The sequence below is a fragment of the Talpa occidentalis genome, unplaced genomic scaffold (genome assembly GCF_014898055.3).
Source record: "Talpa occidentalis isolate TD23 unplaced genomic scaffold, MPIMG_talOcc4v2.1 talOcc4.8, whole genome shotgun sequence".
NCBI lineage: Eukaryota > Metazoa > Chordata > Mammalia > Eulipotyphla > Talpidae > Talpa > Talpa occidentalis.
The window spans coordinates 11,597,040-11,620,947 of NW_023605194.1; the positions used below are offsets into that span (position 1 = coordinate 11,597,040).

General features: G+C 44.6%; 2 long non-coding RNA genes across 2 annotated transcripts; both read right to left on the reverse strand.

The window, feature by feature from the left end:
* Positions 1–1,527: 1,527 nt before the first annotated feature.
* On the reverse strand, positions 1,528–22,308 carry LOC119234139 (uncharacterized). The gene is made up of 3 exons (XR_005122556.2): positions 22,202–22,308; positions 21,237–21,347; positions 1,528–1,712 (listed from the first exon to the last, which is right to left on the reverse strand). It is a non-coding gene; the product is annotated as an uncharacterized LOC119234139 (long non-coding RNA).
* Positions 16,443–17,896, reverse strand: LOC129144979 (uncharacterized). The gene is made up of 3 exons (XR_008549909.1): positions 17,721–17,896; positions 16,796–16,963; positions 16,443–16,639 (listed from the first exon to the last, which is right to left on the reverse strand). It is a non-coding gene; the product is annotated as an uncharacterized LOC129144979 (long non-coding RNA).
* Positions 22,309–23,908: the final 1,600 nt, after the last annotated feature.

A 23,908-nucleotide genomic window follows, 5' to 3' on the forward strand; every position in this document is an offset into this window, starting at 1 on the left:
CCATGTTCCCAGCTGACAGTCCTTCCAAAATGCCCATGACTAGCAAAAGATATCCTGGCCCATGAGACATGCAAGCCCAAACTGCGGACTCAGAGGAAAGGGGTGAGGCTCTGCCGAGGGCTGCACATCACGTCTCAGCCAGGTGTCAAGGCTGGCTCCTCCACCCCCTGCCCAAAATCTGTATTTAGAGGCTTAATTATGTGATTTTGTTTTTCTTTGGGTCAAAGAGAGTAGGTGTAGGGGAATTTTTAATGCTGCACAAAAAATGAAAATATACAGAAAGCATCCTGACCCCAACCTGCATGTCAAAGCCATTGGATTCCTCAGCAGCAACAGAATACTTTTTATAGAATGGGAAGTCAATTGAGAAATCATAAAAAATTAGAGTTGGGAAGGACCTCTGTGCTCAGGAAGGTCAGGTCCCAGGCTGCTGGCGAATTATTCCCTGTGGTGAAGGGTCTAATGTTTTGTCCACTCAAGTTTTAAATATCTCTACCAATAGCTGGCCCCTGGGGATGCCTCTCCACAGGGCAATATATCTTGCTGTCAGGCCCTTTTTCCTGCTATTCAATCTCGCTGTTCCTTTCCTCCACTTCATCCCATTTGTCTTTGGCAATGATTTCGACAAGAGTGTGCTGACGTTTGAAAACAAAAAGCCCTGTCTTTGCCTTCAACTTCATTTTGCAGCCCCCTTCACCTACAGAAACTTCCAGATTTGGGAGGGAGAGAGGGAAAAGCAGAGGGGAGAGGGGAGGGAAGCAAATTAGCTGACGATGCTGTTTCTGAAAGAGGCCAAGCCCATGCCGTGAGCCCCCAGGCAAACATGGAGAATATTCATGCCTTGGGTGCATGCAAGTTACAGGGACCCTGACGCCAAAGGCAGAGGGATGGCCACAGAATTTTCTGGACAGCCCAGAAAACAGCCTTTTGGCACAAAGGTTAGGACAGAAGGTGGCAGCAGAGTACCAGGCTCCATGAACCAAGCAGTCCTCCCGCTAATGCAAGTCCCAACTGCTCTGCAGCCAGCTTGGGAGAGCATGTTTAATGGGCCAGGAAGCCTGTTTAGGCCAAGAGTGAGCTGTGAATCGAGGCCCTGGCCAATCTTGTAAGACAAATCCCAAACAGCGAGAAGTCTGTGAGCACAGTCCATTTTCTCCCGAAAAATATCCCACAGCCAAAAGTTAATCCAAAGAATAACTTCAGTCCTAAACAGAGAGATGGGTCCAGGCCGATCTAAACACATAAACTTGCAGTCTGATCAGGGATGGTGTGTGCAATTTTTTGTTTAAAGAAATTGGGGGTGAATGCAGTTTTCTTTGTCTTCCTTCCTTGCCCCAAGTCATCTATTTCTGCATTTGTCTCCAGTTTTTCCGTGTCTTTCTTTAGTTGTCTTTCTTACTTGACAGTGTTTACAGGCCCTCCTGCCCACCACCCCCCTCAAAAAGTCTAGAGACTAAGGATTTCTAACTTCAGCGAGTATCCTGCTGGGGAACCAATTAAATGTACTACTCACTAGGGAGAGCGTGATATTTTTTATTACTGTCTAATTTGGGGCCCTGAAATGGCTTCCATGATGAGAACATTCTTCTGCAGAAGGACCTAAGGAAAAGCAGAACAAACAACAGGGCAACGCAACCTTTCCCTCCTTTTGCCTTATCCCACCGGAAAGAGCCAGCTACTTTGGGGAAGTCTCTCGTTGAGCAGTCAGTGAACTGAGAAAAAGAAAGGATAGCAGAATTAGAACAAAACAATGTCACTAGATTCCAAGTCGATTTAAACTGTAACAGTAAATCAAAACCAAGCCTCTCTCTCATTACTGATGACCTGAGAACAGGTCTCCTAAATGCTCATTACGGGAAAAGGAAGAGTTGTGTTTTATTTCTAAGTACACGCACAAGAACCGCCGCCCAAGGTTCTAACTGCTGCTGTGTCATGTCGCTTTTCTTTAAAGAGTTAGCATGAAAAGGAAAGGCTTGAAAAGGAGGTGGGAGTGGGGTCCAAATAGGTTCTAATGAGGAAGAAGAAAATAAAAGTCCATTTCTCCCTGAATGTCTGAATTTCTATTTATTTATCTTTACATCAAGGAGGATGGATGCCTTAAAATCCAGAATGGCTCTTGAATAAAACCAAATACTAACAACCCAGCAAAACAAACCCAAATAATGAGCGGTCCAACTCCTTGCCACTTGCCAGGGGGGTCTTGGCTGATTTTTTTTTTTTTTTTTTTTGCTTTGCTTTCTTTTCCTGGCTTGCCTGCTTGCTAGCTTGCTTAGCCAGGAGGTGATTCTGAATGTTTATCTGAAGTATCTCCCTGATAGTCAGAGGGGACTTTTCTCTCTGGCAAAAGCTCCCCTGAAAACAGGGGTTTGTTTCGATTGTTTCAGTTCCCATTAAATAATGCTCAGTGCTGTGAGTCTTTTACTAGTGAATGGTTTATTTTAGGGAGACTATGAAAAACCTGACTTATAGAACCATCCTCAACAGCCACTTTTGTGAAATGTGATTCAAAAAAAATGGCCATTTATAATTTTGTAATAAACCAGCTATCAGATTTGCTATTATAGGATGCTCTGTTAAAATTATCTTTCCTACTTCTAAATAGAAATCCCACGAGAGCAAAAATGTTTATCTTTATTGTTTATAGCCTTCTTAAGTACCACTTTATCATATGATTTAAAATTCAACAATATAATTTAGCAGTCAGTATTTATTTAAAGAAAGGGTAAGTGTTTCGCCAGTTTCTCTGAATTTAAAGTCACAAACCAAACCACCTTACTTCCTTGCTGCCTGTCTCCCTCCCTCTCTCTTTTCCTTCTTCCATTCTTCTATTCCTTCTATCTTCCCTTCTACTCATTTTAAAAACGTGATTGAAAGTTGTTGGATGTCAAGTGTTCATAAAAATTCAATTCAAATTCCATATACGCTTCCAAATTCATATTCCAACTTCAGTCCAAATTCCCTCCAGGAATAAAGAGTTGCAGATCATTTGAAATGACCAACTTCCTTGACAAATCTTTAGGGAGACTATACTACTTAGACTAAAAAAGGCAATGTTCCAGATCAAAATATAGTCCAGGTCTACACTGGCAAAGAGAAGTGTGCCAAATATACAACAACTAGAAGCACACACACTGAACGGATCAAAATACTCAAGGCATCCAGGTAACCGAGACTCTGAATGACCCTAACCACCATCTCAATTCTTCATGAATTTCACCTATAACACATCAACACTCGGCCACCTCTCGCCTCTTACAACAGACGACACCTTGCTAGCCTCTGGGAAGTTGCTCTCTTTCAATGAACCAATTTGGCATGTTATGTTCTACAGTTTTTTAAATTAACAATGGACCCAAACAGAAACACAGCTGGTATGGAGCTAGATGCAAAGGACAATCACCCAGTGGCTTCGGATCTATTCCTTATCAAAATGAGCTGCCTTGCTTGTCCTGCTCCCGTGACTTAAACAGACACCATTAATTAGCCAACCTGTCATTATGTGCTGGTCATGACCGATGTTTCCAGGATTCTCATTTTAAATACAGATTTAGCTACAAGTGCCCAAGCTGGGCCTGTGGGGAGGAGGCAGAGGGGAGTGGTGGAGATGAGGGTAGGACCCAGGTTCACTCAAGTTTCTCTTGTCGCTGCTGCAAGGACTCACATGGCGGCCGCAACAGTTTTCTCCTCGCATTGAGCAAAGCTAAATTTTTCCAGACTGGGTTGAGGAATTTTCTTCAGAATATCTGCATGAATTATGAATCTGACTTCTAACCAGATGTCGGTGCTCTGCCCTTCCTGTTCGCGCGGGGTGCATCTATGGTTAACTCATCATGCCCCTCGTGTTGGTCTCATTTTTCAGCCCATTCTCATTTGGAGGTTAAAAAAGAATGGGAGTTTCTTTGTAAGTCACTTTGATTTTACAGTCTCGGGGAAAAGATCCATGGAACTCCGAAGAGAATGTTGACAGAAATGAAGAGGGGGAGGGGCACAAAGCAAGGCAGATGATAAAAAGAAAAAAAAAGCCAAAGAATAATAAACTATGTGTTTTCCAAACAGACAGACTTCTGGTCGCCCACCTAAACCAAAACCATCAGTCAGGACATTCCCGTGGTGGCTTCTTTCAAGGGGGTGCGCTATCTTTAGGAAACACATCCCCTGGTAGGCTTTGCAGGAAGCAAATTCAATGTTCAAAGCCATGGCAGATTCTTAAATTTCTGTCTTTCTCGCCCTGACTTTCTACTTGAACATTCTTATTAAAAATTTCCTCCCTCCACCTTAACATATGCAATTTTCCAAGGCAAAGAATGACTTTTTAGAGTCTCTGTGCGCCCATAAAATTCTGTCTCAGAGATTTTATTAATAATCATAAAAACATCTGTATCCATCAGGATCACTTTGGAAGGGAGCAGCAATTTTTCCTAAAAGGGTACTGAAATGGTCTGAGACCGATGTTACCAGCAAAAGGGGTTAACTCGGGACTGGTGATTGATCAGACCTCCCCGCTTCCCAGCAGCTCACCATGGAGGACTCAGTGGCCGGAAGCTACCACAGGTCTGCTCGCAGGCTCCCAACCTTGCCTGCAGCCAGAAGCAGCTCCACATGCAGGGAAGCATTCCAACCCTGGTGGCTGCAGGCTGTGCAATTATCCATGACATGGAGGGCCAGGGCGGGAAGTTCAGCACTGCACGGTTTTTATGGCAGGAGGATATATTTCTAGGGACCCTGAGAAGTCTAGAATGTCATGCCTAAATGACAATTTGACTGTTCCTCAGCCACTTCTAAGCATGGACCAAACAGCCCTGGATTGTCAGTTACAAGCAACCAAAGCAGCAAACAGTGACAGTCGCCCTGCAAAAGGAATTGTCAGGGGGTTCCCTTGGCTCTCCTTTCAGAGGAGGTTGACCAGGTGACTGTGACTCTTCTCTCCCCCAAGCGACTTCACCTTTTCTTTACATGCCATATTGTAAGCCCTGCAGTCACACCAAACTTCGATCACAGAAATTCAAAAGTCTAATAACCTGGTGTGAGTTGAGCAATAGACGATACTGCACTATGTGATGATCCCACCGAGAGAAAAGTTATTGACAGGAGGTCAAATGCTCTCATAATCCACCAACATCCAGGCAGAGTGTCTAAGTCAAGATTCTCAATCCTGCCACTATTGACATTTGGGGTTGTTAATTCTTTGTGGTGTGTGCTTGCCTGTGCCAAGTAACATGTAGCCACAACGCTAGCTCCTAACTAGCAGATGTCGGTAACACCTTCCTCTAGCTGTGACAACCAAGTCTCTCCAGATACTGCTGAGTCTCTTCTGAGAGCTAAAATATCCCCATTTGAGAATCTCTGGTTTAAGCGACATGAAATGCATTCTTAAAAGTTTCATAATTCTTCTCCCAATAAAAGTTCCCATATTATTCTTTGTCCTTTGAGTCATGACCATAAGTGAGATAAGCAGACATACCCATTCATGTACACAAGTTTGATCGTAAGTTCTTACAGAGTTTTTCATCCTTGACATTTTCTAAATTGCTTTATTTTGAACATCAAGCAAGTGGTTGGGGGAAATATTAGCTTCAAGTGAACTCAACTGATGATAGTTAGTAGGGGAGAGAAGACTGCACGCTTACAGATGTCATGTCATCTGATAACATCCGAGGTGGGAAGAGAGAAATATTTAACACCAATGTGGTTGTTATTTCTGAAGTTATGACTTCATTATTAAAAATACTGAAGGTATTTTAAGCAAGTCTTTTAAAATTCACTTTTAAAAAGCATATTGTAACTGATGACCTTGTGGAAATGATAAATATCCATTCATAGGACAAATGAAAATATCTCTTGGGCTTAGAATAAAATTTTCAGTAACAGCATCTTACAGGGATTCAAAGTGCCAAGTCTTAAACGATTTTGAAGAGAAGGTGATATGTGATAGAGAACTCTGCTCCGTGATTCAAAAATGGTTTCGGTGACAGAGAAGGCAAATGACAAAGGTGTGTGGGAAGAGTCTGAGTAAAATTATTTCATGACCCAAGCTTTTCTTTTTTTAATTGGGGAAAAGAGTACTTCTGTTTGTACATTTTATACTATATGCAAATAAATTGATACTAGTAGAAGCAAGCATTTACTATGTCATGAAAGTTTCTATGTTCATGTAGATTTTCTCTTTGGAAAGTGGGTCAATGCCTGATATTTGTGTTTGCTTTCTACTCAGGCATATACTCAATTGAAGCACCTACTGTTTTCAAGACTTCATGGGAAATGCATGCAGCACATGTTTCTGATCCTCCAAGAGTTCCTGTTCTTGGTGGGAAGATCAGACAGAAGCAGGAAGAGAAGTTTCCCCGTGCTTCAGTATAATTTGACTTCCTATAAGTGGCTCAGAGGATATGCTAAGAGGAGGAGGAGGCAGGATGAACTTGGAGGGACATCTCCTCCAAATGAGCTTCTTAAAATTCAGATTAGATGTCTTGCCCCCGTGGAAGACAGCAGGTCAATGTCCCTAAGGTGGTTTCCAGGGCCAGTCTGCTCATCTCCTTCCTGCCACTCCACTTCTAGATCAGCTCTCCTTCTGTGACACCCCTCCTTGCCCTTGCTTGACAAACCCCCTCCATCTCCAGCTTTAACTCTCCTCCTGATATGCCCCCTACCTAACTGTTCCTTGCAATTTGCTCTCTCCAATCCTTTTCCCTCACAAACCCCCTCCAGGTCTCCAGACTCTAGCTCAATCATCACTTCACCTGGAATACCTTTCCTGTCCCCCAGATCTGGTCAGGTCCCTCTGCTTCAACTCTCACTAAACTGTCATTCTCTCCGTTTGTGCTCATGGACCCATTACCGTCATTGCTGATTGATGTGGGTTTCTCCTTTTGTACTATAAGCTTTCATCCTTTCTGACTCATCACAGCAGCCCCAGGGTCTAGCCCAAAGTAGATACTCAATAAATAGTTGTTGAGTGAATCAATGATTAATTGAATGGGGTTTTGCTACAACCTTTAGCCTTAGGCTTGTTATTACTATCCTCTTATATAACAATAGCTGAGATCCAAAGGCATTCCTATAAGTCAAGCACTTTTTGTGTATTCTCTCCATTTAATCTTCATAAAATCCTATGATGTAGGTTCTGTTGTTATTTTTACGTTTTTTTTTTCATATGAGTAATGTGGGGCTTCGAAGAGAAGTTACTAAGAAGTAACTTAGTAATATTTCTATTAAAATCTCATGCTTTTTATTCAACCCATTAGCAGGCATTTGTTGGGGACCAATTGCCAGTCTGATCTCCCACCTCCTTCACCCTACCCCATGTGTTGGCTTGCAGAGAGGAGGTTCCAGATGGTCCCCAAGCCTGCCCTTGGTCTTGGTATCCAAGTGGCTTTGTTAACTCACCTAGACTCCAGGGGTTCTGCAGGAAGCCCCTCTACTAGTGACACTGCTAAAAGCTCAAATTCCCACAATACATTAGCCCTTCAACCCCACTCTCAGATGCCCCCCCAAACAGTTGGCAAGCCTGTCAATGGGTATCTGTGGAACTACAGAAGTTTCATGTGAAATCAGAATAGCAACGGACATCTGTTAGATTAGATGTCTTGCCCCCATGGAAGACAGAAGGTCAATGTCCCTAAGGTGGTTTCCAGGACCAGTCTGCTCTTCTCCTTCCTGCCACTCCACTTGTAGACCAGCTCTCCTTCTGCTTCTCCTTCTGCTGCCTTTGCCCTTTTAATTGTGGAGCAATAGATCAAGAGAGAAAGAATCAAGTAAGAAATAATAAATATTCAATAAAGAATACAATGAGTTCTTGGACAGGGAATAGCCACAGCTAATTTTATACCACCTCAAGTCAGGCAGACACTCTAGCAACAAGGATAAAATGAAATAAAGGATGCATTATTTCTAGTGGGGCTTGCATTATTATTTGGCCTAATTATTTGTGATATTTCACCCATCATCTGAGAAGCTTCTTCAGAGGAAAGAAATAACAGTTTGTCTCCTTGAGAACAAAGAACAAAGGGCTCCAGTGCTCTCCAGTATCTAGCCTATCATTAGAAGAATCTGTCCATTAGCAGGAAACCCCCCTTGAAATCCTGACTTTCTCTCCAAATAATTCTTCTGTGAACGTCACATGCCCACAAAGAGAAAGATTCAGAAGCCACAAGACTTGCTGCAGAGGCGAGAGAGCCTTTTGGGGACAATGCAAGCCAAAGAAGTGTACCCTCCACCCTTGCTTTCTGTCCACTGCTCTCTGTCTGTGTGTGTGTGTGTGTGTGTGTTTGCACACTCATGCACTCACTTGTGCTGTGCAAGTATAAAATGGGAAAAAGGAGTATATCCCCAAGCTTGTTTTCCTAAATGTCCTCTATAGAAGGGACTAAATTTGGCTGAGACTGATAGAAAACAAAATGACAACAGCCTGCACGAGGTTTATTTATTTCTCTGCCACAGGGAAGACTCCTGACCAGTCTAGGCTGGAAGAGTCATCTACAATGAACTGGCCCTCAGACTCCATCATTATTTTTGCTCTGCCAACCCCCGCCATGGCTTCCCATTGGGGGAAGTATGTAGTGGGTGCCTCCACCAAGTATGTGTAGAAGCAGAGAATTACTCTGCAGAAGTGGGGCAGGAGATTACATATGCCTGAACCGGGAAACACCCAGTAACTTCCCTGGATCTGATTCCTTCTAGTTCAGGGGCCCAGCTGCATTTTCTTCCCCAGGGTGGCCTGAGAGACCCCTTGTCCTTGAGCGGGGAATAGCAGTCAGCTCAATGGTCTCCTTCTTGTCCTGGTTTTCTGGAGAGGAACAAGGCACGTCCCTCTCCATCATGACAATGACCTCCAAGGCTAGTTAACCCATTAAATCGATTCACTTTAACAATCCCTGAGAACACGTTTTCACCAGATCTTGGGCCACCTGGTGACATCACAGAGCACCTTAGTACTAGGAAGGAGGGAGCACTGAGCAGCAAGGCAGGGCATGGGAGACACTGAGTTGCTGCTGGGCTCTGGTGGCGCTCAGCCCAGCCCTTGATGGAGAGCTGTCTGGGTTAACTGAGACCTGAGAGTTGCCAATATTATTACTACTCTGGTGATAAACAAATCTTATCCTTAAGATCATATCTCCTTTATAAACACCACCCCCTCCAAAGAGTGAGGGACTGGAACTTACCAGCTAGATGTTAGACTATAACCAGAGTTTTCTGCTTTATGTATTTCAAACATTGAACCCTTGGAGAAACTACCCGATGAAACTTTCTGGGTAACAACTTGTCAATCCAAGCCAGGCTCACCTCTCAGAGCCTCAGTTTCCTCTTTTGTACTATGAGGGCTTTAAGGCCCTTTGCCCAATGGGAGGTTATAGCACTCGACTCAGTGACAGCAAGGTGACCAGTGTTTCTGAAGGCAGAAGAAGAGTCCAGATGTTGGCTCTGCCACTTACTAGCTGTTCACACCTGGGAAGTGGACCGCTAACACTAAATCTCAGTTTCTAACTTGTAAATGAAGAAAAGTAACCTGCCCAGTGATAGTCTCCTGGGGGGCTAAATGATCACAGTAAGTGCTTAGCACAGCATCCCTGACACCTGGGGTGTTGGGTGAGACATCACACCACTGATGGCCTCAGTTCTCCCCGAAATACTTCCATCCTGCAGCTCTCACACCTTCCCAAACACCATACGACACCTACATTTGTTGATAACTGTTGCTTTTATTAATTAACTCCATGTGAAGGAAAAAGCAAAGAGATGGCGGGAATATGAGTGAGGGTGTCTGAACTGTGAAAAACTCCTGAGTTATTTTCTGAATAATCTAGCTTGGCAAAAAGAAAAGAGGGAAAATGCCTCTCCAAGCACAAAATCTGTTAATTTTCAAGCCTAAATGTGTATTTCAACGGAAATGTAATCCATATGTTTCTGATGCTTTTGTACTTAACCTATCAAAGCATTGTTTGAAAATAATCATTTGATGTCCAATAAACAGCCTTTCCTGTTGATTTCCCCAGGCAGCCACCAGGATAACATGTGCCTGGGAGGCAAATGGCCCCCATGGAGTGTCAAGGTGCCCACAGCCCCGGGGTGGGAGCAACAACTTTCTGACTGCCCTCCTGACTGGAGGTGATCAGACTGGGTGCTTAGCTGACCTGGGAGCCACTCATGGCCATGCTGGCCAATTCTGCATGCAGCTGGACTGGAAAGATGTGCTCGTCTCTCACCAAAAAAGGAGAGTCATCCGTGTCTTGGCAATTTGAAGAAAGTGAGACAGAATGAAGGTGCCAGTGAGCCCTGGCTCCTGGAGTTACAGTCAGGTAAAGTCTGGGCTAGGGCCTTCGTGGGCTATTTTGTGTATCCCCCAGAAGGCTCTCATGGTTATTTGGGAGGTGTCCCGGACAAACGCCGGTAGGGCTCAGGAAAGAAGGACAGGGAAGGGAACGAGCCATTCAAGCACATTTCCATGGTAGGTAACAGGAGTCTCCTGTGCAGGTGGCCGGGAAAGCTGGGAGCCTGGGGAGAGTCTCAGCCCCAACTTGGCCAAGGGGGAGGGATTTGGGGTCATTGTCCCATGATTCTTGTCAGTTATCATTTGAGGACTGCTCCGGGGTATTTATTTCCTACCTCTTCTGGTCTTCCCTGAAACAAACAACTACTTATGTTATCAGTAAAACTGGGCTTGTTGTAAATGCAAGTGGTAAGTGCTGAAGGCATTTGTGGAGGGCAGGCAACATCACTACATGGACTGACAAGGTGTGGGTGTGGGTGTGGGTGTGGGGGTGTGTGTGTGTGTGTGTGTGAGAGAGAGAGAGAGAGAGAGAGAGAGAGAGAGAAGAGATTTGCTTCCAGGGATGCTTTGGTCCCTTTCTTAATTCAAACCTAATAGTTCAGTTTTCCTAGAATCCCATGAAAACTATATTTTTCCAATTACATGCTCCTCTCCTGCCCCATTTCTATGAGCTACTTTGAGTGGATTTCTGTCTTGTACAAGAAGAATGAGCTCTTATTGCACCACCAGTAATTCCAGAGATACAAAATCTCAGAGAATATATCCTAGCTTTCCCCTGACGCCCCCACATCAGTTAAGGGGTATTTTCACTGCAAACAGCAGAAACTAACGCTGATAAACTTCCACAACAATGAAAAAGCTGAGTCTATTGGAAATATGTAAAGCATTCAAGGATGGAAAGGAAAGCCTCCGAATCCAGCTAGTGAGTGACAGGAAGCAGCCTAGGTCTGTGCAGTGAGAACTTCCTAATCATCTCATCAGTATCACCGCTGGAGAAAGACACAAGCTGTTCTTCCATCTTTGCCACCCAGGCAGGATTCAGAGGCAGGGCCACGGTAGCCAAGCTCAGGCCACACAACCGCTTCTTAGCTGCACTGGGCAGTAGAGAAAATGCCTGTAGAGGACTCTTCAGAGTGAGTGAGAATTCTTGGAAGAAACTGCTCTTAGGAAAGCTGAATGGTTGCAAAGTAGGGAGGAACACCACACACACATGCACTATTCCTATGGATTCAGGAAGCCTACCTTTAACAAGGGAATTAGAGTTACAACCCATTACAGGAAATGCTACCATAAAGGTATAGCCAAGGTATAGCCAAATAATCCAAAGAAGAGAGTGACAGCAGCCAAGGAGAAGGCAGAGGAGTTTTGCTGAGACACATTCAACAAGCACTCAGTGGGTAGCTATCATTTGCCAAGCCTTGTGTCCATGCTATCGTTGGAGCAGTGTCAAGGACGCATTCTTACGTGGGACTTTAGGGTGAATGAGGACACTATAGGTAGAAAGGACATGTGGAAACCCTGGAGGTATGAAGCAGCAAAGGCAGGGAACCCAGGATGTGGAAGACATGTGTGGAGGAGAGAACAGGGAGGCAGATGGGGTTGGGGCCAGCGCATCTCAATGGGTTCTCTCAGCTGGGGCGCAAGACTGAGGCCACAGTCACACCCTAGGGTATGTGACTCGGAGTGGGACTGAGCTCCAGAGACTGTGCAGGTGAGTTACAGTGAATGGGTCTTGAGCTCTCCATGGGTGAGGCAGTGCAGCTGCAGCCAGTCCAGTGCCGGGGAGGTGTGGTGAGAACTGATCTCACTCATGGCTTCGAGAGGGGGAGTCAACAATTATGGGAGATGCAGGGTGGGTAGAATTTGTAGGATTAGGCCATCAACATTTGGGGATGGAAAAAGCAACGCAGTAGTACTCACGGAGAAACCTCATAGGGTGAGGACATTCGGCAGTCATTGCAAGGTTTCCTTGGCTTCCCATTGTGGAAATGGGAAGGTCCAGTCTATTCTTTTTTCCAGAAATGCAGCAGTTGACCATGGAGCTCCCACCTGGTTCTCAGAGTTCAGCCAAGGAGTGATGTATGCTAGGAGGTTCTCGGGGCAACAGGCAAGAAGAGCAGGGTCCAGACAAGGTTGACCACACCATGGACATGCTCATCTTCTCCATGCCCTGCTTTTCAAACTCCTTAACCTTCAATCCCATACCTTCCAAAGATGATGCCAATCTGACACATCAACTTTACCTCCCACCCTTGTCCCAAACATAGATTATTCTCCAAACAGACGTATCACTTTCCTACCTCCCTGCCTTGCCTTGGACTATTCAAACCATCCAAGAAACTTCCCTAGCCTCCAACATCACCTCCAGCTACTAGAAACCCAGCAGATATAATCCCTAGAAATAAAAGGTGTTCAGGAAACACAAGCTTGGCTCTTCTTCTCTGTATCTTGGGAAGTCTGGACAAACAGGAAAGATCCTTGTTCCCCAGATCATCCATATGGGAAATGTGCACCAGACTTAACAATTTTAACCAAGATTTCACATAATGGCAACGAGCTGAAGGCGTTAATGCCCCATATAGAAGTCAAGGTGCTGTAGGCAACCAGAAACCAATGTGGTGGGGGTACTAGAGGTTAGGGTTGACCAAGGCCTTCAGGGGCCCTGTAGCCACTTTTGTCCATGTCTCACTGAGAAGCTGTGCTTGATGGCTACAGAGCAGGAGGCTCTGAGGTCCCCTTCTGGGCAGGAATGGAGCCTGGGAAGGAGGTTTTGCTTGTATGTTTCCAGCTTGCTGCAGGCAATAAACTTGAATGGTTTATTTCGACTGGGGTCTTTCCTTGGGAGATCACACAAATGGTTTTTCCTTTCCCAGTACAGGATATTGAGAGCAAGAGAGCAGTAGAATTAAATATAGAAGCGAAAGTCATAGAGTCCAGAGTCCTAGGCCTGTCCTGCACCGCCGAGCTCTGTGGCTTAAGGCAAGTCTCAGTTTCCTCCGGTGTGAAATAGGCATACCAAATCACTCTCCTGAGTTACCAGTTGAGGAGGAGAGAGAGAAGTCACAGCTGGAAATGTGGTTGGTAAACAGCCTATCTATAGATCTGACTATCCCTGTTAGAGATACCCCATTCACAATTATCCAAATTCATGTGAAATTGCAAACTCTCCCTGCAATTCCTGTTGTAAAAAAACGTGCACATGTGTGTATAACACACATATAAATATACACACACATACACACATGCACATATCAGGGAGGTTTCTGCACAACCTCTGATGTTCTTGGGTTTCAACTGAAAAGTATCCAGCCCTCCAAATATCTCCCTGGGGACACGATCCGTAGAGGAGTAGGGTTGAGAGTTTTATCACTCTTCCTGTAGCAACCTAAATTTCCCTGGGTCTCTCCCAAGTCAAGTAAAACAGTCAGAATGAAGTGCTGGCTCAGCATTTCAGTTTCAGCAGGGACATATGCCAACATGATATGGATCAGGGACCCAGGGGAATTTTCAAACCAATAATGCAAATGAAAATAAAATAAGTTTGGGCAAGCAGCCTGCGATGTTAAGACGACGTTCAGCGCGAGAGCTACCTTCCCCTGAAAATATTGCCCCTAGAGGCACCTGTTGAAAAACCAAAAAATTGCTCTTCTGACTTAGCGATTTTAATCCTTGAGCTTGAAACCTACCAGATGCCAACCTATTTTCAGTGGGGTTTCTGCCAACCTTCCTTTGAATGCTCATTGCAGTGCCCCTCGTTTTTATCTCACTTTCCACCATATTTCCACGATTTCTATTCTACTTCCCTGGCGTATGTTTAAATGTCCTTTGCAGAAACGGTTGTTCTCTGTCTGTGATTTCTCAGCACTTTGGAACTTTTTCCAGATTGTAAAAATCTCAGGTTGCGCTCAAGCCCCATCTACCTTTCTGGTTCCAGCAATCACAAAGCTGGTTTTGTGAAGCAAGTGAGCAAAGACACATCAGTAGGCCATGAATATATTTAATTTAAAAGTAAACCTGGGAGGAAAGTTCCTCATGGCCTCGGAAGTGAGAAAATCCTGGGGGCCATAATGAGTGGCCCAACAAATACAGTCCAAGTGAAAAGAGAGTGGAGGGACTCTACTTGGCCCAAGAAGGAACCGGGCAGAAAAAGAAGTGTCCAGCAGAGAGGAGAGAAGGAAGCCATTTCTGCTCTTCCCAGGGAGCCACTGGATGACTTACAAGGACAGCAGGAGGACGTGAGAGGACTGAAATGAATTTCTCTTTGCTGGTTTTACATCAGAGGCAAGGGGGGATATCAGGAAGAACCACAGCCAAAGGGACAGGACAAAAACCCAAGGTGAGTTGCCTCTACCTGGCTAGTCCATGCAGTGTCAGGGTCACCTTGGGGGCAACACAGCCTTCCAGTGTGTGCTGGGTGTGCCCCTAGGGCACCGGGGCAGAAATACTTGGCCAAGCCCATCAAAAGTCTATGAAATTGGGCCTCCCTGGTGGCACAGGCGGTTGAGTGCAATGCTGTGAAGCTGTCCACAGCCTCTGCAGTGCGGGTTCCATCCAGGCTGGCCAGGGAGATACCCACATGGCGCAGCAGACCTCTCCTGTCTCTCCCGCTGTTCCCCTCAACAGTGTATTTCTGTCAGTCTGCCACTCTGTCTCTGATGAATCCTCTCACCCTCCTGCATATCTGGTGTGTTCCCGGGTTCTTGTATGCATGAACAAATAAATCTTAAAAAAAAAAATAAAAACAAGTAAATAATAAAATTTAAAAATAATAAATAAATACAAATAAATAAATAAATCTTTAAAAAAGTCTTTTTAAAAAGTCTATGAAATCACAGCCATTACTACCCATGCAAGACAGCTGTGAGTTTGGGGTACCTACCTGTTCTGGAATCACCCCAGCCCACCCCTCTAACTGCTTTCCTTCTCAGCTTGACAACAGGGCTGATAACAGCACCTTCTTCATCAGATTGTTTGAGGACTGAATAACAAATGGAAAATGCTTAGAATAATGCTTGAAAGTTGCTTTGGGCTCTTAGGGAAAAAAAGTGAGCCTCCATAACATACCTGTGCATCTTACCATCAAGACCTTAAAGAGCAACAATCTGAAAACTATGTGGGCAAGAAAAGTTGAAATACAAATGGATGTATATTCCAAGAACACTAGGAGGATTATGCAGCCATCCAGGTAACACAAGCCATCAAACAAAATTAGTGCAAATTCACTAATTAATTCAGGTGAGAGTATTTCATTGGCCTAAATTTTCTGGATAATTCTTCATTTTGCTTTGGAGATTCTTTGATCTCCTGTACATCTGGGTAACTGATGAAGGTGTCACTCCACCAGGGACTGACCTTCCTGTTATCCAGTTTCATCCCTTTTAGTTCCATTTCATTTCTTTTGGTTCCAGTCGGTTGCCTGGGGTAAGGGTTTCAGAACTGTTTAAGAGCAACTTTCTGTTTCCACCAGTCTTACCATTGAACCTCAGCGAGCTTCACTGTCGAGTATTTACTTTGCACATTATCCTGGCAAGAAGGTTGATGTCAAACTTTTAAAATATGATGGAAAAACTTTAAAATAGTCTTAGAAAAATGTCTTAGATCTTCTTGTCTTTTGCAATTTATCTTAAACCACGTGACTATATAAAAAACCTACCAGAAAGGGTCCACCCATTGGTCTGTTTCTATAGATAGAAATCATTTTGAACAAAAAAAGAGTTTAAAAATTCAACTTAAATGACTGGTGTTTGCCATGGAATATTACTCAGCATTCAAAAAAGATAAACACATGCAATTTGCAGCAACATGGATGGCGCTGGAAGGGATCATGCTCAGCGAAATAAGCCAGAAAGAAAGAAAAAATACCGGATGGTCTCACTCATAGCAGGAATCTAGAAAACCTAAATAAGGGACCAGGAAAAAGAGTAACTATAAGAAAGAAAAAAATCAAAGTCAACAAACAACTATGAACCAGAGACACACTTTGGGGGGTGGGAGGGAGGGGAGGGATTGGGGTCAAAATAAGGGGGTTGCAATTGTATGGGGAATATAAAAATAAAATTTTTTAAAAATGACAAAAAATAAATAAATGCTATAATAAAAAATAAATAAATAAAATAAATGACTGGTGTTTGAAAGACTCCGCTATATAACAAACCAACCTAAAACTTAGTAGCTTGAAGCAACAGCCTTTGTTTAGCTCACAGTTCTATGGGTGGGTTGGGAATCTTCTGCTCTTTGCTGGCTCCATCATTCTGCTGCCAGTCACTCCCTCGCATCTATACTCAGGTTAGAGGTGGGGGTGACTGGATGATGGAGAAGAGCTCTCTTTCATGTCTGGTAGTTGACTTGGCTGCCTGCTGGGGACCCTTGGCTCTCCTTTGACAGGTGAGTTCAGGCACATTTGCCAAGTCCAGAAAAAAGAGAGAAAACTTGAATGGGCAACCAACGTTCAAATCTCTGTTTGCTTCACATTTGCTAATACCCCAAGTTATTTGACTAATCAAGACTCAAGAGGTGAATAAATCAGCTCACCTCTTAATGGGATACCTGCAACATCACAAGGGAGTGGTAAGGGGGGCGTATTTGTGACCATATAACAATCTATTGTCATATAGTTTCCATGCGATTGACCTTGCTCGGTCTCCTTGGCACCCACTGGAGGAGCATCCATTTCTCTGGTAGTGATGAAGCCATGGAGGCCTGGAGAGGTGAAATAAAGTGCCACCAAGTCACTAACAAGGGGTAGAGCTGGGATTCAGAGTCAGTTCTGAATTGCTCTGAAACCTGCATTTCTAATCATTCTGCTTTGCACCCAAGCCCAGCCCTGGCTGCTTGCTGGCTGGTTGCTAATCTGAATTCAAGCCCTTTTTTCTCATGTAGGCAGCAGGCTCAGCCTGTGTTTATCAAATATTTTCAAAATATTTTGCAAAGATTATTTTCATTACCAGTTCAATAAAACCTCAAGCCCCAGATGTGGTTATTCAGGCTTGCTTCTCCTGAACTTTCTAGCCCCGAGGCACTTTATGGTAATACAACCTCAACTCCTCCAACTCCTAAGTGACATTCCTTCCCGCTTATAAACAGAAAGTATCTTCTTTTTTGAAGTCATAAAATTCTGCTGCAGGTTCCACCCTTGGAGGAGACAAGGCGCTGAAGCTGGGGCTCATGCCCAGCCCCAACTCGCCTTTCAAGACCAAGGGGGCGCTCGGGGCCACATCCTCTTTGCATATTGCAGAGCAGTGAAGAGGGCCCTTCAAGTTCAGACAAATTATGAACCACACAAAAATGAGACCAGACCCCCAGCGAGCAGTGCCTCCAAGCTAGTGCCCACCCCTGCAAAGATGAATTTTCTCTATTTCTCCTTTCTGCTGCTCCTCCTCCTTCCTCCCATGGCCTCCCCAACTTGCAGACCCCCCTTGGCTGTTCTCACCACCACCCTGCTTTTGATCAGGACTACCTGCTTCTCCTTTGCTTCTATTTCCATTTCTTACAATCCAAACATCCTCCCCTGTCCGCCCAGGCCTTTCTCTGACTGAGGGATGCCATGCGGGGTAGACATGGGCCTTCGGCTACAGTTTGAAAAGATGGAGGACCCATGAGGTGAATTAAATGCACTTGATGAATCTGGTGAACGCTTATTCTGAGGGAATAAAAACACATTATTTTTTACTTACATATATTCTAATTCTACTCTGAAGTTTCCCATTGAGGAGGAATGAATTTGTCTTCATTTGACAATTTTATGACCCAAATCAGCCAGCTCTGTCCATTTATCTGATTTAAAATGCAACCAAAGGACAGGACTGCTTTAATAGATATCCAAGCACGGTCAACTGCTTGCCATCCACATAGATTTTTCATAATATGTGAGTTTCTCAGCCTGGCTATCAAGGCCTCCTGGTTAAGCTTACCTCTTAAATGACCATTATTCAGCAAAGGCAAATGATTCCGTAATGAAAACAAGTGCTTGACTTTTTTTTTTCTTTTTAAAGATTTATTAAAGTTCCACCGAGGCTGTTTTTATAAAACCCAGCCCTTAGAGTGGCTGACCTTAAAAATGTGTTTATCTAAGCTATATTCCCCAAAACGTTGACCAACATGATAAATAATTTATTTAATGTTTCCTTAAATATTATTTTGTTTGGTTTAAACCCAAAGTAGAAACTTCTTCTCCCCAAAAGGGAACACTGTCTCATTTTTGTATACAATGGAAACATTTCGGGACAAATAAAAGAAATAGAAGCTTTTCCACAAATTTTGGCTTACTGAGTGAACACTGGTTGATCCAGGAGCTATGGAATAAATGTTATGACATTAGGGTGTTAAATTAGAAGCTGGGGCTTTGGTTGATGGTTATATGCTTACTTTGAGCATTTCCTTATGCTATTAAGAAAATACCTACAACTCAGCACCATCACTAGGGCACAAAGGGATAATCAATAGAAAAATTGCCCCCACCCAAACATTGAGCAACATGGGGGCTGTGTTTGCTTTGACAAAGGTTTTTTTCCCAGAGGTTTTGGTAAATCCAGAGCTTGGTTGCATTAGAATTACCCTTCAGAAGTTGCTAAAGTTCCCCACTTCCTCTGCAGAATCGTCCCTTGATTCAGGGGATGGGAATCTCAGATTTCCTACCCGCAAGTCACAGTGGACTCCGCGCGCCATCTGTGGGGTTCTGATTGGTCACGGTGCACGTGGGCTCAACCTGAGCTGCTAATAATCCTTGGGAATTTTTTAAATCAGAAACAGGAGGAGCAGGGGCCTCACAGTTGAAGTTGTGGAACTAGAAGCAAATCAAAGTTAACCAGAAAGAGGCCTAAGTACAGAAGAGGGAATAGAGGCCATTGAAGAAGCAGACCTGAGAGAGGTGATGATGTCTGACGAGGCCGAGTGAGCTCCCTAATCCTGACCTGACCAACGCCCCCTTCCTTACTCAGCTGGGATGAGTGTGGGCATGTCACCTCTAATCACCAAACGAGTGCCGACTCATCGATGAGTCAAGAATGAGACACACGTGGCCCTCGGGGATGTTTGTTTGTTTGCTGGCTTCTCCCTGGTTTGCTGTCATTGCCTATCTTAAATCCTAGCTTCAGAGCTGCCTATAATTCCACTCACCTTTTCTTTTTGGTGAATAGTTCTCTATGGTGACAGCATGGCAGGGTGCCGGGTCAGATTCTCCCAGGGAAGAACTTGATGAGTACATCCTATATAACAAGCAAGTCCCTAAAAGCATTCCTGCTGATCTCAGAACACATCTTTGGATTAACATGAAACGTGGGTGTGTGCTCAATGCCTGGGAATCCTGATACTCGAAAAACAATTATGAAACTAGTCTGAGAAGGATGATTTGGGGTCCAGGTAGAGACTAACTTGGCACCTTAAAACTTCCCCCCTGGATGATTGCTACTCGTATGTGATGTTCTATGCTTTACAGTCTCATTACAGCCCCCCCACGACCCCACGTAGTAGATACCATTACCATTTCATTTCACAGATAAGGAAGCACATTCACAATAGTTCAGAGATTTGCTCAACATCACACAGTTAGTGATTATAGAATATGGATGACATTCCAGGTCTATGGTATTCTACCCGCCCCCCAAATCCCAAACCCTAGTCACCCTGCTGGAAAGTTAAAAGCAGAGAGGGAAGCACAGAAGATACCAGCTCTACCACACAAGATTCAGGAGGGACTCCTGAGAAGAGTCACCAGTAAGCAACATGGAGGTGGAGGTAGACTGTTCCTGGCTGACATTCTGGTTCTAGTGCTTTCTTCCTATGTACTTTTGGACACTTTTTTTTTTTTTTTAAATCTCTCTAAGCCTCAGTTTCCACCACCATAAAGAAAACTAATAACACTTAGTAGAAAGTCTCCAAATACAATTCCCTATATGTGAAGGCAATGCCCTGCTCACATTAAGGGGAGCAGTCCACTGCCTTCTTCTTGAATGTGGCTGGCCTCAACCCTTGTTTAGGTCAATAAAATAGGAAGGGATGTTCTAGGAGGTCCAAGCTCAGGTCTTAAGTTTCTGTTGCTTCTCTCTCAGAACCCAGACTCTTAGCTTTAAGGAAATTCAGGCAACACTGGCAAATATTTAGAAGCCCTGGAACATAAGTGGCCATCTTAAATGTTTAAGCCCTGACCAAGTTCTGAGCAAAATGCAGCCTCAGGAGAAACTCTAACTAGAGTTAGAGTAGAAGGGGCCTCCCTGATGGCACAAGGGTTAAAGTCTCAGCACTGTCAAGCTATGGGCACCACTGCAGCATGAGTTCAATCCCCGGCCAGGGAGCTGACCCACATGGCACAGCAGACCTCTCCCATCTCGCCTACTACTCCTCTCAGCAGTGTGTTTTAGTAGATCCTGTTCTGCTCCCCACTCTCTGCTGAATCCTCTCACCCCCCCCCCACACCTCTGGCCTACACCCCAGTACTTGTATGCATAAATAAACAAAATTTTAAAAAAGAGAGCAGAAGAATCAACCCAGCTGAACCCCAGTCAAGGCCCAGAATTGTGAAATATTGTCATTTTAAGCTATTATGCTTTGGGGTGATTTGTTATACAGCAACTGATAACTAATCCTCACTAGATTATTGGGAGGATTAATCAGGCTAATGTATTCAGAAGCAAGAACACAGAGAACAGTGGTTGGCATTCACACATTGAGAATGTGTTTATTGGGAAACTACCTTCTGCCCAATACTGTTCAAGCAATTGGGTCTCTGCGGAGAGTAAAACAAAATCCTGCCCTCTTGGAACTTATGTTGCAAGAGGAGGGACAATAAACATGAAAAAAATAAATGATTTAATGTCAACTTCAGTGGTGAACTTGTTATTGTCTATGCTGATGTTGATTTATAATGATATACACTTGAAATCTATATATTATTATAAACCTATGTTACTGCAATCAATTTTTTTAAGGAGACTTGCTACATAGCAGCACTACCTTGCTGGTGCGTGCTGATGATTACCTTTGGTTCCTGTGCCCTCGTTGATCCCTTCAGACATTAGATGACAGTGGAGCAGAGGAGGAAGGTGGAACACTGGGCCTATTTCAGACAATGTGAGCAGCACGGACTCCACTGTGTGGGAGAGATGAAATGAGGAAGTAGGCCTTCCCCATACGCCCCAGGCTCGCTCCATTCCCTAGTGCATTTTCACACAAGAGCTCTCATAGGCAGACAGAGGTGTTGCTTATCAGGACCCTGTGTGGTTTAGGCAGTGGCTGACACCCAGTAGGTGCTCAGGAAACATTCATTGACTAATTACAAACACATGTCCTGAAAAGAAGCTACCAGACATCCCCCCTCCCTCCCTCCCTACACCACAATTAAAGTCACTGAGTGAACCAGCAGCCAGCAAAATGGCGACTTTCCTCAGCAGAAGACATGCAGTACATAGCCCAGACCCACAAAAAAATTGGTTGGTGATTTGCCTGTCATGTAACCCCAGGATTAGCCTGTGGAGGCCCTACCTTACTGGGGACCAGGGTCTGGGAGCAGCCACTCTCCACTCACACACACCTGGGTGGAAAATTCCATCACCATCACCAGAGGGCAGACACATACTGACTGCACTCTCTTGAGCTGCTCCACAGAGCCCACAGAGGGGCAGAAGCCAGAACTCCAGGGACCGGGACGGGAAACCTAGGAGGCTGGGGGGTTGCCCTGAGCTCTGTCCTTCACCAGCGGCCAGACTGCAAGTTCCTGAGAGGACTTGGGGGAAGGGAAGCTTCTCTAGAAGCTTCCCTTCCCCCATCTCCTCTCCCACTGGAAACATCCCAGTTTCTGTCACAAAAACCACATCTGATCTCAAAGAAAACACCTAGTTTGTGGCCAGCAGGGTGTGCTGCGCCCTTTACCCTTCCCACCCCTTCTTCTTTACTCTCCCCAGAACCAGATAGCAGTAGGGCGACCGGTCTTCCCAGGGGCCTCACATTCCACAGAGGCCCCAGTTCTCTGCTGCTCTGAGAGAAGGCCGAGTGCAGGCCTTCCGGGATGGAGTCCTCTCTCTCCCCCTCTCCCATTGCTCTCTCCCGCCTCTCCTCCAGCTGCTCCTGGTTCAAGCTGCTGCCTGCCCCGGCTAATAATGCCTTGTCACGCAGCGACAGAATTATGGTCTCACACTGGTTTCACATGTCACAAATAATTGCGCTCCTTGAGCATCATATTGAAGTTGTCAGGACTCTCTTACGCCTATAATTTGTGTGAGTTGATCATACTTTGGTAAATCAGCAGGTCACGACCTATGCCCTTTAGCCCCAGTGGCTGCCTGGGAACGACCTACAAATCTCGTGACAGGGACAACAGAGAGGGTATGAACTGCTCAATTGCTTGTGTCTATCAGCTGCCATGGCGAAGTGCTCCTTCCTTTCACCATCACTTTAAATGGACTCACGTGGTGGCCTGTGTCCTCCTGCCTTAATTTCTTCACATCTGTTCCCACCCCCCCCATTTTTGTTTTTTTGTTGTTTTTTTTTTAAGCACTTTTGGCTATTTCTACTTTTATTTTTTTTTTACCAAAGGACATTTTGGTGCCAAACCCAAGTGTCTTTCTTCCATGTGTTTTAAATAAAAACCTCCAGCGTCTGTGATCAAGCCAGCAGACCTCACTCTGTGTCTGGCCCCACTGAATAGTATCTCCCTCTTGCTCCAGCAATGGTTAAATTTCTCTGGCAGCTTTATGAGCTCCTTTGCTAACACTTTATTGGGTAACACGTTCACAAATAGTGTTCCTGAGCCTTTGTTTTCATTAAGGTACAACATGTACCATCAAGTTGCATTTAATTCACCGCTTCATATTTTATACACAGGATCACTGGCCGAGGCTTTGAGTATCTAAGGCTGGAAAGAGGGCAATGAAGCTGTAGCTGTGTTTATTACCTGAGATCGTCAATAATTGACTTCTAAAAAAAAAAGTCAGTAGAAGAGAAACAAGAGACCAGACAATGCTTTGCACCAACCTGGAAGGGAGGTCTAGAATAAGGAGGTTTTATGCGGGTCTGTCTCCAGGGAAGTCTGCTGAAGTGGGCGGCCAGAGAGTGGCACGCTGCCTTGTCTTGTTGGTTTAAGGACAAGAAGGAGACAATGTCAATGTGGACACGGCTGTCTTGTCCACCCTGGGGGCTAACCATTCTCTGGCAAGCTACCCGGCCCCTACAGAGATGCGCTGGTGGGCTTGCAGTTCTGAAGGCAGATGGCAACATGTAACTTCCCACACTGAGCCATCAGGGAGTTAGGGCACTGCCATCTGTTGGTGCCACAGCAGGTGTGCAGGCAACCGAAAAAGTGGAAGCAAACTCACATCCGTGAGAATGGCCCATATTTTTTTTTAAAAAAACTGGAAACAATAAATGCTGAAGAGGATGTGGAGGAAAAGGAACCCTTCTCACTGTTGGTGGGAATGCAAACTGGTCCAGCCACTGTGGAAAGCTGTGTGGAGTTTCCTTAAAATACTAAAAATGGATCTACTGTATGATCCAGCGATTTCACTACCAGGAATCTACCCAAAGGACACAAAAACACTAATTTGAAAGGAAACCTGCACTTCTAAGTTTGTTGCAGCATTATTTACAATAGCTAAGATATGGAAACAAACTAAATATCCCAAACAGATGACTGGCTCAAGAAGACGTGGTTTGCAC